Below are 14,845 nucleotides of genomic sequence, written 5' to 3' on the forward strand. Positions count from 1 at the left end.
CCCCAGCCTGGTGCATGCCTGAAGGACAAAATGATCCTGAGGCTCTTTACTCCTCCATTGCATTTCCTAAAGGGCCACATAGTAAATATTTTAAGCTTTGTGTGCCATATTGTCTCTACACAACTATAATGCCTCAAAGTACTAAAAGCAGATGTAGGGAATATGTAAATGAATGGGTGTGACAGTATTTCAGTAAAACTTGATTTACACAAACAAGCAATCAGCTAGCATGCCATAGTTTGTTAATGCCTAATCTCTATCATTAAGCATACGGTTTAATTTAATTGAAGGTATACCTATAAAGATATATACATATATGCCTATATATTATAGATGTGTATAAATATGCATTATATATTAATATATTATAGATACAGAAAAATTTCCCTGTGCAACTAATTATATATACACATATATGTATATATATTGTTATATGTAGCTATAGATATGTTTATGTCTACGTGTGTGTGAGATAGAGAGAGGCAGAAACAGAGAGAGATAGAGAGTTTCTTGAATAAAGAAGAAATATGTTGATTTACATTCTAGTACAGGTACCTCATCTAATTGTGGAGTGAGTACTTTGTGTAGTACTGATGTAGGACAGTTGAGTGCTTAAGGAACGTGAGAATAATGAGCTAAGACCTGATGAGTTCAATTTGTGTAAAGGCAATAGCTGTAATCAAATTCTTGATCTATCTTTTCCCATTAAAATCCATGTGGGATAATATCCAAAATAAGAGAAACTCACACAACTCAATAGCAAAAATACAAACAATCTGATTAAGAAAAATGGGCAGAAGAATGGAATAAACATTTTTCCCAAAAAGATATACAGATGGTCAACAAACATATGAAAAGATGCTCAACATTATTAATCATCAGGAAAATGCAAATCAAAACCACAATGAGATATTACCTCTTACCTGTTAGAATGGCTCGTGACAAAAGGACAAGAAATAAGTGTTGGAGAGGATGTAGAGAAAGAGGAACACTATGTACCGATATTGAAAATGTAAATTGGTGCAGCCACTATGGAAAATGGTATGGAGGTTCCTCAAAAAATTAAAAATAGAAATACCACATAATCGAGCAATCCTGAGTATTTAAAACAACAAAACAAAAATACAAATTTGAAAAGGTATATGGACCCCTATGTTGATTGCAGCATTATTTACAAAAGGCAAGATGTGGTAGCAACCCAAGCGTCCATCCGTAGGCGAATGAATAAAGAAATATGGTATATTTGTACAATGGAATATTATTCAGCCATCAAAAAGAGTGATATTTGCCACTTGCAATAGTGTGGATGGAACTTGATGGCCTTCTGCTAAGTGAAATAAGTCAGAAAAAGACAAATATTTTATGACCTCTCTTACATGTGGAATCATAAAAAACAAACTAACAAAACAACCTCATAGAAGTCATGTTTTTACATATTCACACCAGAGGATATTGTGTATTGTTCAGTGACTTTAAGAAGCAGTCTACAAAACAAACAAACAAACAAACAAACAAAAACAAAAAAAAAAGGAGAGGAAGCAGCAGCAGCAGCCTACTGATTTTGTTTGTGAGGGTAGTTGAGTTGTGGAGAGGGACAACATTGCTATGTTATTTGTGTTAGCACAGCTTTAATGGCCATACTTATGAGTGGCCATGCTTATGTTGCCTGCTGTCCTGCCTGAAGTTTTTCACCTTAGAATATTCTTTACTTCCACAGATTTCTTTCAGTGCTCATCATGTTCAGCTGCTCTGTATCAAGATAATGTTTTTTATCCCTAGGGCCTTTGCCTCATGCCTTGGTTTGGAAGATATCCTCTGGGTTTTTCTACCCCATTTTCTGCAACTATGTTCCTTCTTCCCTTGTACACATATATTAGTTATTAACAAAATTAATATCCACAATAAAAAATGTATTTAAAAAACATGCTCAAAGATACAGAGAACAGATTGGTGGTTACAAGAGGTGGTTGGAGATGGGAGAAATGGGTAAATTGTATTTCTTTTCTTCTTAATTTAAATAAATTAAATACATTTTTTAACAAAATAAAATAGTAGCTATTAGATGAAAATTTGCTATCATCAGTAAAAAAAAATAACAATAAGGGCCACATGACCTCAAGCAAATCATTAATCTTCATAAATTTTAGTTTTCCAATATGCGAAACTAACTCTACCTAACTTTCAGGGTTATTATGAGGATAAAATACAAAAAGTATATCCCTTAAAATACACCAAAGAAACTCTAAATGAACTTATTCAGTAATGCATTTCAAAAAAATAGGAAAACAGGAAAATAATTGTCTGGATGTGGTATTATTTTCTCCTATGTCCTGATACAGAAAATGCTTCCATAGTGCCTTATAGTAATGCTTTATCCACTTCAATTTATTTTTTTGTATACCTCTTTGCTTTTATCCCCACAGTATATTCTTATGTATGGTAATTATAGTTACTCTAAGGGGTTCAGTCATCAGATCTCTAATATAACTTAAAGGATTTCTTTTGACATTAAAAATATATATATATGCCTAGTTAAAGTTTCAACTCTCCACTTTGTATCCCTGTATAAACCAGTATACTTTCTGGCTGGCTATAGTTAAGAATATTGTATTGTATATTTGAAGTTGCTGAAAGAGATTTTAAATATTCTCACCACCATCACACACATACACAAATTCTAACTATATGAGGTGATGGATGCATTAACTAAACTCATTGTGGTGATCATTTTGTAACATATACAATATCAGATAATCATCTTGTTCTTTAAACTTACACAATATTATATGTTAATTATATTTCAATAAAATTGGGGAAAAAAGGTTTCTTTCCTGTAGAGATGTTAAGTGTTGGCAAGAGAGCATTAGTTTAACGGTTATGGTTTATTCCTGCATAGGACACCAACCAATTTTGTCTCAAATAACAAAGAATTACATATACTTTTCCTCTACTTCTTCCATAAAGTAGCTTTATCATCATCATCAAAAAAAAACTATCAGATCCAAAAACTGAGAAAATATTTCAAAATTTATTACATTGTTATAGCCATCTAGATTTCCTTATCTTTATTTTCATTGATTTCTACTTAATTTAAGATAAATGTAATGTTTTGGTAATACAATGAACAATAGATTTTTAAAATCCTCTAATGTTGGGGCGCCTGGGTGGCTCAGTCGGTTAAGCGTCCGCCTTCAGCTCAGGTCACGATCTTGCGGTCCGCAAGTTCGAGCCCCGCGTCTGGCTCTGGGCTGATGGCTCAGAGCCTGGAGCCTGCTTCCGATTCTGTGTTTCCCTTTCTCTCTGCCCCTCCCCCGTTCATGCTGTGTCTCTCTCTGTCTCAAAAAATAAATAAAAACGTTAAAAAAAAATAAAATAAAAAAAATAAAAAAAAATAAAATCCTCTAATGTTGTTTTCAAAATTTAATCTAGAGACTATTTATTAACTCTAACTCTTTTAAATATGTTGTCTATTCTGTGAGTCTATTTTTGTTTTGTTTGATGATTTGTTCTTTAGGTTCCACATGTAAATGGGAGCATACAGTATTTGACTTTCTCTGGCTTATTTCATGTAGCATAATACCCTCTAGGTCCATCTATGCTTTCACAACAGGCACAAGATTGTTCTTTTTTATGGCTGAGTTATATACCAGTAAAGATTTCACCTCTCCATTTTGCACTCCTGTCTAAACCAGGATACTTTCTAGCTGGCTGTATTTAACAATACTGTATTGTTATGTATGAAGCTGCTGAAAGAGATTTTAAATATTCTCACTGCCACCACATATTTATATTATTTATATTTATTTTTATGTTTATATTTATATATATCACGTATTCTTTATGCACTGATCTATCAATGGACACTTATGCTGCTTACACATCTTGACAATTGTAAATAATACTGCAATGAACATATGGGTGCCTATATCTTTTCAAATTAGTGTTTTTGTTTTCTTTGGATAAATACACAGAAGTGGAATTGCTGAATTATATGGATTTTTATTTTCAATTTTCTGAGGAACCTCCATATTCATTTCCATACTGGCTGCATCACCATCAGCACATGACCATTTCCATTTCTCCACATCCTTGCTAACACTTAATATTTCTTGTTTGTTTGTTTGCTTTTGATACTAGCCATTCTGGCAGGAATGAGCTAATATTTTATTCTGGTTTTGATTTGTATTTCCCTGATGATTAGTGATGTTGAGCATCTTTTCATGTATGTTTTGGCATGCATCTGTATATTCTTTGAAAACATGTCTGTCTATTCATGTCCTCTTGCCCTTTTTATTTGAATTCAATATTTTGTTGAGAATTTTGACATGTATGTTTATGAAGGATATCGGGCTGTAATTTTCTCGTTTTTGCAGTGCCTTTGTCTGGTTTTGGTATCAGAATAATGCTGCCCTCGTAGAATAAATTTGGAAGCATCCCTTCCTCTTTAACTTTTTGAAATAGTTTGAGAAGAATAGGTATTAACTGTTCTTCATATGTTTAGTAAAATGTTTTTTGGGAGGTTTTTGATTACTCATTCAGTTTGCTAGTAATCCTTCTGTTCACATTTTTTCTATTTTTTTTTTCTGATTCAGTCTTAGAAGATTGTACATTTCTAGGAATTTATCCTTTTTCTTCTAGGTTGTCCAATTTGTTGGCATACAATTATTCTTAGTAGTCTCTTAAAATCCTTTGTATTTCTGTGTTGTTAGTTGTAACTTGGACTCTTTGATTTCAAATTGTATGTATTTAGCTCCTCTTTTTTTTCTTGATGAATTTGGCTAAAGATTATTAATTTTGTTTAGTCTTTTTCTTCCTTATTTTTTTTAATGCTTATTTCTTTTTGAGAGAGAGAGAGAGAGAGAGAGGCAGCGTGAGCAGGGGAGGGGCAGAGAGAGAGGGAGACACAGAATCCGAAGCAGGCTCCAGGCGCTGAGCTGTCAACACAGAGCCTGAGGCAGAGCTCCAACTCCTGAGCAGTGAGATCATGACCTGAGCCAAAGTCAGTTGCTTAACCTGCTGAGTCACCCAGATGCCTCAATTATGTTTAGCCTTTTAAAGAACTTTATTTTAGTTGTATTGATCTTTTCTATTTTTTTTTGTCTTTATGTCATTTATTTCTGCTCTGATGTTTATTATTATCTTCCTTTTACTAATTTTGGGCTTTGTTTGTTCTTTTCTGGTTCATATATATATATATATATATATATATATATATATATATATATGGTTAGGTGTTTATTTGAAGTTTTCTTGTTTCTCAAGGTAGGACTGCATCGCTTCTAAACTTCCCTCTTAGAAATTTTTTTTTTGCTGAGTCCCATAGATTTTAGAATATTTTGTGTCCAATTTCACTTGTCCCCATGTATTTTTTTATTTCCTCTTTAATTTCTTCATTGACTCATTGCTTAGTAGCATTGTTCAATCTGTACATTTTTGTGAAATTTTACTTTTTCTCTTGTAACTGATTTCTAGTTTCCTACCATTGTGGTAAGGAAAAATACTTCTTAAACTTATTGAGACTGGTTTTGTAGCCTAACATGTGACCTATCCTGGAGAATGTTTCATGTGCACTTGAAAGCAATATATTTGGCAGTTTGGGGATGGAATGTTCTGTATATATCTATGAAGTCCATCTGTTCTAATGTAGTTGAAGGCCAATGTTTCCTTATTTATTTTCTGTCTGGATAATCTATTCATTGATGTATCTGGGGTGTTAAAATCTCCTACTATGACTGTATTACTGTCAATTTCTCCCTTTATGTCTGTTAATATTTACTTTAAATTTTTAGGTACTCCAGTGTTAGGTGAATAGATATTTACAATCGGTATATTCTCTTGGGGGATTGATCCCTTTATCATTATGTCATGTCCTCTTTGTTTCTTGTTATAGTTTGTTTTAAAGTCTGTTTTTGTCTGCTATAAGTATTGTTACCCACATTTCTTTTTGCTTCCATTTGCATGGAGATATCTCTTTCCATCCCTTTACTTTCATCCTGTATGTCTGTAGGTCTGAAGTGACTGTCTTGTAGACAACATAGACATGGAACTTTTCTTTTTTAATCTATTCACCTATGTCTTTTGGAAGGTAGTATGCTCAACATTGTACCACCAATGCCACCCATTCTATGTCTTTTGATTGACACATTTAGTACATTTACATTTGTAGTAATTATAGTAATTATTGATAGGTACGTAATTGCCATTTTGTTAATTGTTTTCTAACTGTTTTTTGTAGTTCGTGTCCTTTTCTTCTTCTCTTGCTTTCTTCCCTTATGATTGATATTCTTTAGTGTCATGTTTAGATTACTTACTCTTTATTTTTTGTATAATTATATAGTTTTTCATTTGTGGTTACATTGGTGTTCATATATATTACACTATTATATATATATTACATATATGTTATATACATATATATTTCATATATATTATATGTGTATATATTACATATGTGTAATATATAATATATATGTAATATACGGAACTATATATTACATATAATAAGTCTACTTTAAGTTGAGTGTCCCTTAAGATCAAACATATTCTAAGGGTGCCTGGGTGGCTCAGTCAGTTGGGTGTCTGACTCTTGATTTTGGCTCAGGTCAAGATCGCTAGATTGTGGGATTGAGCCCCACATCAGGCTCTGTGATGGGTGTGGAGCCTGCTTAAGATTCTCTCTCTCTTGGGATGCCTGGATGGCTCAGTCGATTAAGCATCTGACTCTTGATTTCAGCTTAGGTCATAATCTCACGGTTTATGATGAGTTCCAGCCCCATGTAGGGCTCTTCACTGACAGCACAGAGCCTGCTTGGGATTCTCTCTCTCCTTTTCTTTCTGCCCCTCCTATGTTTATGACCTCTCTCTCTCTTTTTCTGTCTCTCAAAATAAATAAATAACCTTTCAAAAAAGACCAAAAAAAAAAAAGATCATTTCTCTCTCTCTCTGCCCCTCTCCCCGACTCACTCATGCTCTCTTTCTCTAAAATAAAAAGGGGCAGCTGGGTGACTCAGTCTGTTAAGTATTTGACATTTGGTTTTGGCTCAGGTCATGATCCTGAGGTTTGTGGGTTCAAGCCCCATATCAGGCTCCACACTGACAGCATGGAGCTTGCTTGGGATTCTCTCTCCATTTCTCTCTGCCCCTCCTTTGCCTGCTCTCTCTGTCTCACTCTCAAATAAATAAACTTAAAGATTTTTAAATAAAATTTAAAAAATACAAAACACGTTCTAAAACACTAAGTTAGTACTATCTAACCATGTTTTATAGTTTTGAGGTCATACTTTACATCTTTAAATTTTGAGTATTTTTTTAATGTTTATTTTTGAGAAAGAAAGAGGAGCAGAGAGAGAAATAGACAGAGGATCTGAAGCAGGCTCTGCATTGACAGCAGCGAGCCCAATGTGGGGCTCGAACTCGTGAACTGTGAGATCTCATGACCTGAGCCAAAGTCAGATGCTCAACCAACTGAACCACCCAGGTGCCGCTGTGTATTCTTTAACTAATTGCTGTACCTATAGTTGATTTTATTCCTTTTGTCATTTACCCTTCATACTAGCTTTATAAGTGGTTGATCTACTACCTTTATTATATATTTACTTTAGTAAGAGTTTTTTTCTTTTATAATTTTCTTATGTCTAGTTATGGCCTCTTCTTCTTTTTAAAGAAGTCCCTCTGTCAGCAGCCTGAGTGGCTCAGTCAGTTAAGCATCCAACTCTTGATTTCGTCTTAGGTCATGATCTCATGGTTCATGAGATCGAGCCCTCGGTTTGGCTTTGTGCTGACAGCATGGAACTTGCTTGGGATTCTCTCTCTGCCCCACTCTCTCTCAAAATAAATCAATAAACATTAAAAAATAAGAGGTCCCTTTCACATTTTTTGTAAGGCTGATTTAGTTGTGATGAGCTACCTTAACTTTGTCTGAGAAACTCTTTATCTCTCCTTCAATTCTGAATTAAAATCTTGCCAGGTAGAGTATTTTTGGTTGTAAGGTTTTTTGTTTTTGTTTTTGTTTTGTTTTTTCCAGCACTTTGAATATATTGGGCTACTCCCTTCCAGCCTACACATTTTTTGCTGAAAAATTCACTGATTGTCTTAGGGTTGCCTTGTATGTAACTAGTTACTTTTGTCATATTGCTTTTAAGATTCTCCATTTTTAAATTTTGACATTTTAATTATAACATGTCTTGGTGTAGACTTCTTTGGGTTCATTTGGTTTGGAGCTCTCTGATTCCTGAACCTAGAAGTCTGTTTCCTTCCCTAGATTAGGGAAGTTTTAGCTATTATTTCTTAAATGTTTGTATTATATTCTTCAGTTCTGATTTCTAAAAGTATACTCTCTCTCTTTCTTAAAGTTCTCATCATTTTCATCCTTTCTTCTGAGTTCTGTGAGTGTCTTTATGACCATTACTTTGAACTCTTTATTAGATAGATTGCTTTTCTCAATTCAGTTCAGTTTCTGTTTGGGTTTGTTTTGTTTTTTCCTCTGAGGTTTCCTCTTTTTCTTTAATTAGAATATATTCCTCTGTCTCCTCATTTTGCCTGACTCTCTGTGTTTATTTCTATATATTGAGTAGATCAACTATATCTCCTAGTGTTGAAAGTAGTGGCTTTATGTGGAAGGTATCCTATGGAGCCCAGAAGAACATTCCCCTCTGGTCACTGGAATCAGGAGCTCCAGTGGTAACCCCTGTGTGCCATTCTCTCGTGGCTGAGTTGAGACTGCTGTGGGCACACTTGTGGGTGGGGTTGTCTCTCACACCCTGGAGTAGGAGCCATTTTGGGGGTAGCACCAGTCCAGGCTGAGGCCACCTGCAGGATGCCGTGAGGGGGAGCTGCTTTGAGGGTGTGCTGGTCCTAGGCAATGCTGCCCGCTGGGTGCAGCAGCATAGGAGTTGCATTGGGGTGTCATCATTCAGCTGAGGCCACTCAGTAAATGCAGTGGTGTAGGAACCACTTTAGAGGGAGCGGGTGTGCTGTCTTGGCCATCTCTGTCTCTGTTTCAGTGCAAATGCAGTGGAAACAGGACTTAGATGATTCCAAATTTTCCATTATTGCATGTATCTTAGTTTCATTAAAATTATTATAATAAGGAACCTCAAAATTTCAGGCCAATGAAAAAAAATACTTAATAGCTATTTATAAAAGTGTCCCTTCCCCTACTTCCTTCTGAAAGCCATAAAAGTCCCAACTAATATTTCTCCCCCATAATCCCTCCTTAAAGACAGAGTGATTATTTTTCAAGATAATGATTTTTCCAGGCTACCTATGTCACAGATTTCTTACTTGAAGATAAGCTGAACAATGTTTTATTTTAATGTAGTAAGTGGAAGAAGACTGATCTCTGTGCATACTGGCTTGTGGGTGGATTGTTGTTTGTTTGTTTGTTTGATTTATTTGTTTGTATGTTTTCAAGGCTGTTCCAAGGCAAATGTAGATACTAGCACTTAACTCATGACACTGTTCCTAAAGTCCTCTTTTATAGAAAAAGAAAACTAGTTTTTTTTTCTTTTTTTAAATAATCCTCTGTGTATGAATTTAAGGTCTTCAGAATAAGAAAAGGTTGGAGGTAAATTAATAATTGCAATTCTGTTTTGAATATAAGATTTGACCTCAATATTAAGAATTATAATTGAAATGTCACATATTTATTTTGGTATTGTTAGCCATCTTTGAATGAACATATATTTTATCCATTTAACTAGATTTAAGGACATGGCTCATCTTTTCTACATATTTAAATTCACAGTGACTTCTAATTTTCACAAAATTAGAAAACATTATTTGTGTTGATTTTAACTGTTATTTGTTTTTATACCTAATAATGAACACTCCCCACCTCACCATTTCTGCCAGATGATTCTCTAAGCACACCTTTGAACATTTTCATTTTTGATTTCACTGAAGGTACTTGATGAGACAACTTATTTTAGTTTTAAGCATTTTTTTTTCCTTTTTAAGGCAAAATTTATTCATGAATTCTGTTTTTAGGTCTCAATTTAGGCTTCTGAAATAAACCTGAACCAATCAGTTTTTCTTTCTTTCTTGTTTTTTTTTCCTCTGAAAAATACTTCAAATACTTGGTGAAATTCGTAGTTAAAATTGTCATTTTCAAGATAGACATTACCACTTTGGTTAAGTTAATTTACTTTGTACAATACTTTTGCATACACGAGATATAATTCAAGTCTCCATGCAGTTAAGGAAACAGGATCTGACCTTTCTATAGATGTCACATGGATTTAGAGCTAGAGATAGTCTTTACCAAAAAAGGCAGAATTTTCTATGTCTTTGTTTACTGTAATAATGGTATTAGCTAAGAAAATTGCTTGGTTAAATGGCCCTCCATGATGACCTGACCGTGATAATTTGAAATGCAAAGAAAACACTGAAAAATTTTTGTTTTCCTGGGTGTATGTAACCCATCCTCCAATAAATAACACATAAAAACTCAATTTTCATTACCTTCAGTCTTTATGTTCTATTACTTTACCATGTTCATTGGATAAAGGCATATGTATGGGTCCAAAGTTACCTCATTCTTTTGCCAGTTATCAGGATCCTGTGGTTGCTATGCCATAGTGTTTGTGGTCAGTGACATGGAATTATCATTAAATTGTATACTTTACAGTATCCACTGTCTCTTATGTTTTAATTATTATTTTGTAACCAGAATATGAGCTATTTATTCCTCATATTTGAGGAATATGTCAAACTCATTTGAGTTTGACGCGGGGCTCAAACTCAAAACTTGCCATTTTATAAATTGACTTCAATTTCTGGATATCTATTATACCTTTAATTGCCTATTTTAATGATTAATTAGCTGTTTTTGTAATCTGTTATTAATATAGCCATAGAACTATAAGACTAAGAGTATAAGTGGGGAGCTAGGTCATCTCTTGTTGTCTTTAGAAAAGGTCAAAGATGCAATCTGGCTTAAGTTTAAAAATTTAATAACAACATATTTCCCTTGAAGAGAAGAATCATATTTATTCTGAAAAAAATATTCTAGGAATATATAGCCTAATACTATAGAAGTCTTACAACACTAGAAACTATCTTATTATATGATTACTGTTGAATAAACAGAACAGTTTTTTTGATACCCTATCCATTTAGGACTTTTGGTTTTTCTCAGTTGTATCTTTTAACTAACTTATATGTAGAAATGTTTGACCAGTATCAATTGTTAATTTGAATTGTGCCCGTGCCTTTTAGTTGAAGCCTTAGAAATCAAAGGATACCTTTTAGAACAGATTTCTCCTTAGATTCTCATAGAAGCTAAGTGCTCCATATCTGAATAATTCCTATGTAACCAGTTGAGATCATTCATTAGACTTCAGTTGAGCATCTGTGCTTGTTCCTTCTGTGTGTGTGTGTGTGTGTGTATGTGTGTGTGTGTGTGTGTGTGTGTGTTTCCTATTCATTCCTCACTCCTATTTTGCTACCCTTGGGCAACCATACTAATGTGATTGATATATATCTTTTGAATTTGTATATAGTTTTTTTAAACAGGTCAGCAAACCAACATAATGAATTTTATTTTTTATATTTTGGCATGTATTGTAAAAGGCACTGCAGAAATGTATGATGGGGAAAACCATGGGATTAAAAGGAATGACATTTAGGAAGTAGAAAGTAAAGTTATGAAGGTTTAAAACTTCTTTGAAAGACTTAAGATTCTGACCATGAAATATCAAGTAGAGACATGAAACATTTCAACCTGTAAAGTCAAAAAAGGTAGAGACAAGGCAAAATCAAGGAGTGGCCAGAGAAATAATAATTGCAGAAAAGAACATTTCCTTTGCATAATTGTGTGGGGTTTGTTTGTTTGTTTAATTTTGGGTGAAACAAAAGACAGCAAAGAAATGCAGGTGGAACGAGAGAGGGAGAGACAGAGAGAGAGAGAGAGAGAGAGAGATCAAATGTCCTCAGGGAAACTAGGGAAATTGTTATTTACTGCATTGTATCTTAAAGCTTTTAATATTCTCATTCACATTGTAAATCTTCAATGAGGAAAATAGCAGAATGTTTTGTTTTGTTTTCTGTTTTTGAAGTAAGCTTCATGCCTAGTGTGGAGTCCAACCAACATGGGGCTTGAACACACGACCCTGAGATCAAGACCTGAGCTGAGATCAAGAGTCAGACACTTAACCAACTAAGCCACCCAGGCACCCCAAGAAAACTATTTTTTAAAATTTTTTTTTAACGTTTTTTATTTATTTTTGGGACAGAGAGAGACAGAGCATGAACGGGGGAGGGGCAGAGAGAGAGGGAGACACAGAATCAGAAACAGGCTCCAGGCTCTGAGCCATCAGCCCAGAGCCCGACGCGGGGCTCGAACTCACGGACCGCGAGATCGTGACCAGGCTGAAGTCGGACGCTTAACCGACTGCGCCACCCAGGCGCCCCAAGAAAACTATTTTTTAAAGATTGTGTACTACAGGCTTAAGCATTGTAGAAATTTGAAAAATACTGGTGTATGACTTACAAATCATTTAGTTCATCAAGGGAAAATTATGTAATCCATAACTAATCAGTAGATTAGGGAAAAAAATCTTTTCAAAAATTAGAAAAAAAATCAATAAAAAAAATCTGTTTTTAAAAATAAATTTAACTTTTTAAATTTAATTATCTACTAATATTTACTTTAAAAAATTCATCCATAAGTTTAATTTCTCTGCCAAACTCTGAGTTAGGTTTTAATATTATATTTTACCTTAGAGTGAGGTCATAATAAAATGGAAGCATACATGGTTTAAGTCTGACTTGTACTGATATAAATATAATAATTTCTTGGGTTTTTCTACCTTAAATTTTTTTAATCTTTATTTATTTTTGAGACAGAGAGAGAGAGAGAGAGAGAGAGAGAGAGAGGGAGGAGGTGAGGGGGAGAGAGAGAGGGAGACACAGAATCTGAAGCAGTTTTCAGACTCTGAGCTCTCAGCACAGAGCCTGACGCGGGGCTCAAACTCATGAACAGTGAGATCATGACCTGAGCTAAAGTCACATGCTCACCTGACTGAGGCACCTAGGTGCCCCAGGTTTTTCTAAATTTAAATATCACATTAACTTGTATGGGATTCTACCTACATATTTATTGAGGAAAGCATTCTCTGCTTAACAGTATACAATTTAATATTCCTGGCTGATCCAGTTATTAGGACAAAAAATTAAAAAAAAAAAAAAGAAAAAAAATGGGTAATAATTTCATCCCGTTTCAGTTTTATTTCTCTTCTGTATCTGTCATTTTTGTTGTTCCAGTAGCTGAAACAATAACTAACATTAACAGGGGCTAAGACGAGGTGATTATAGCCTTTCTCCCTCCAGTAATCCTGTAAGTGTTAATCATTTCTTGGAAGGCATCAGCTACCTGAGTGGCACAAACCTTTCCAAAAGAAATGCTGTTCATGTTCCTAGAAATTGCAATTCTGATGTTTCTTATTTTTGACGTTCTTTGAGAAACTTTGTCCAAAGTTTTTTTTCACAGTATATTCCAAAGCAAAAATACTAAGTCCTAAGATACATCTTTAGAATGAGAAGGATATGGGATAATCTTCCTACTAAACAAATATATTCTGATGATATCAACTCTTTCGACTAAAAATAGGAAAACAAGTTAAAAAAAACACTAGTCAATTATAGGTAATATCAATCACAAGTATATTAGATATTTTACTTTTTTATAGCACCGAATATTTTTCTACTTATTAAATCAATTATTTCATTCCATAAGTGAATAAAGACGTCTATCATCCTTTCTCCTTTCCTTCCTTCCTTCCTTCCTGTATATCTTTCTATCAAATCTTTATTTATGTCTATGATATCTACTCTTTTGATAATATCATTTTAATGATATTATGAACTCTATAGAGGTCTGGATTCTGAAAATTATAGAATAGTTTTAATGCCTAGAAAAGTGAATTTTCTCACAACATAAGTTTGAATTACTTAGTCAAGTCAAAATCCTGTCACCAAAGAACAGGCATTGTGATTTTAATTTTTAAAAGATGTAAAATATTTGGATTTAAAAAAATTTAATTTTTGGTTTAAAATCAACATCAGCTTTAGCAGTCACTAAAAGTTTTAGTGAACTGAAAAATTTTCCACCATTAACTGGAACAATCTGTAGATTTGGAAACCAAGGCCCAAAAAATCTACATTATTTTCTAATGTTTCTGTGTATTGTATCTAATGCTAATTAGTATAGTTTCCAACTCTCTATGAGAGCCAATAACCTTTTTTTTAATTAAAAAAAATGTTCTGTAACATTCCCATTCCTATTCTAAAATGAAATGTTGCATTATACCTATCTTTTTTTTTTAATTAAAAAAATTTTAATGTTTATTTTTGAGAGAGAGAGAGAGACAGAGCATGAGCAGGGGAGGGGCAGAGAGAGAGAGAGAGAGAGAGAGAGACAGACAGACAGACAGACAGAATCCAAAGCAGGCTCTAGGCTCTGAGCTGTCGGCACAGAGCCCGATGCAGGGCTGGAACTCACGAACTGTGAGATCATGACCTGAGCCGAAGTTGGACGCTCAACTTACTGAGCCACCCGGCGCCCCACGTTATACCTATATTTATAGATAAATTTTCTAAACTCAGTTTAATACATAGATTATGATATAAAGGAGTTATGAGAAGTAATTTATAATAAAATAGGACATAGTTCAATATATAAAGGTACAAACTAAGGGAGGAAATGGAAAGAAGTGATTAGATACTCTTTTAAATTGGTAATAAGTTCTTGATAATTATCTAAGCACAGCGAAGTGAAGTCATCCCTCAATTTGTGTAGAAGTTGCATTTCTTGAAAGTAGTAAGTGATTAATAAAGGGCTCTGTAA

General features: G+C 34.0%; 1 protein-coding gene across 4 annotated transcripts in view; it reads left to right on the top strand.

The window, feature by feature from the left end:
• Positions 1-14,845, top strand: part of LRP1B (LDL receptor related protein 1B) — a 1,890,044-nt gene that overhangs the window by 1,536,153 nt on the left and 339,046 nt on the right. The window lies entirely within an intron of this gene.

Source organism: Neofelis nebulosa, chromosome 2 (assembly GCF_028018385.1).
Source record: "Neofelis nebulosa isolate mNeoNeb1 chromosome 2, mNeoNeb1.pri, whole genome shotgun sequence".
In the NCBI taxonomy this organism is placed as follows: Eukaryota; Metazoa; Chordata; class Mammalia; order Carnivora; family Felidae; genus Neofelis; species Neofelis nebulosa.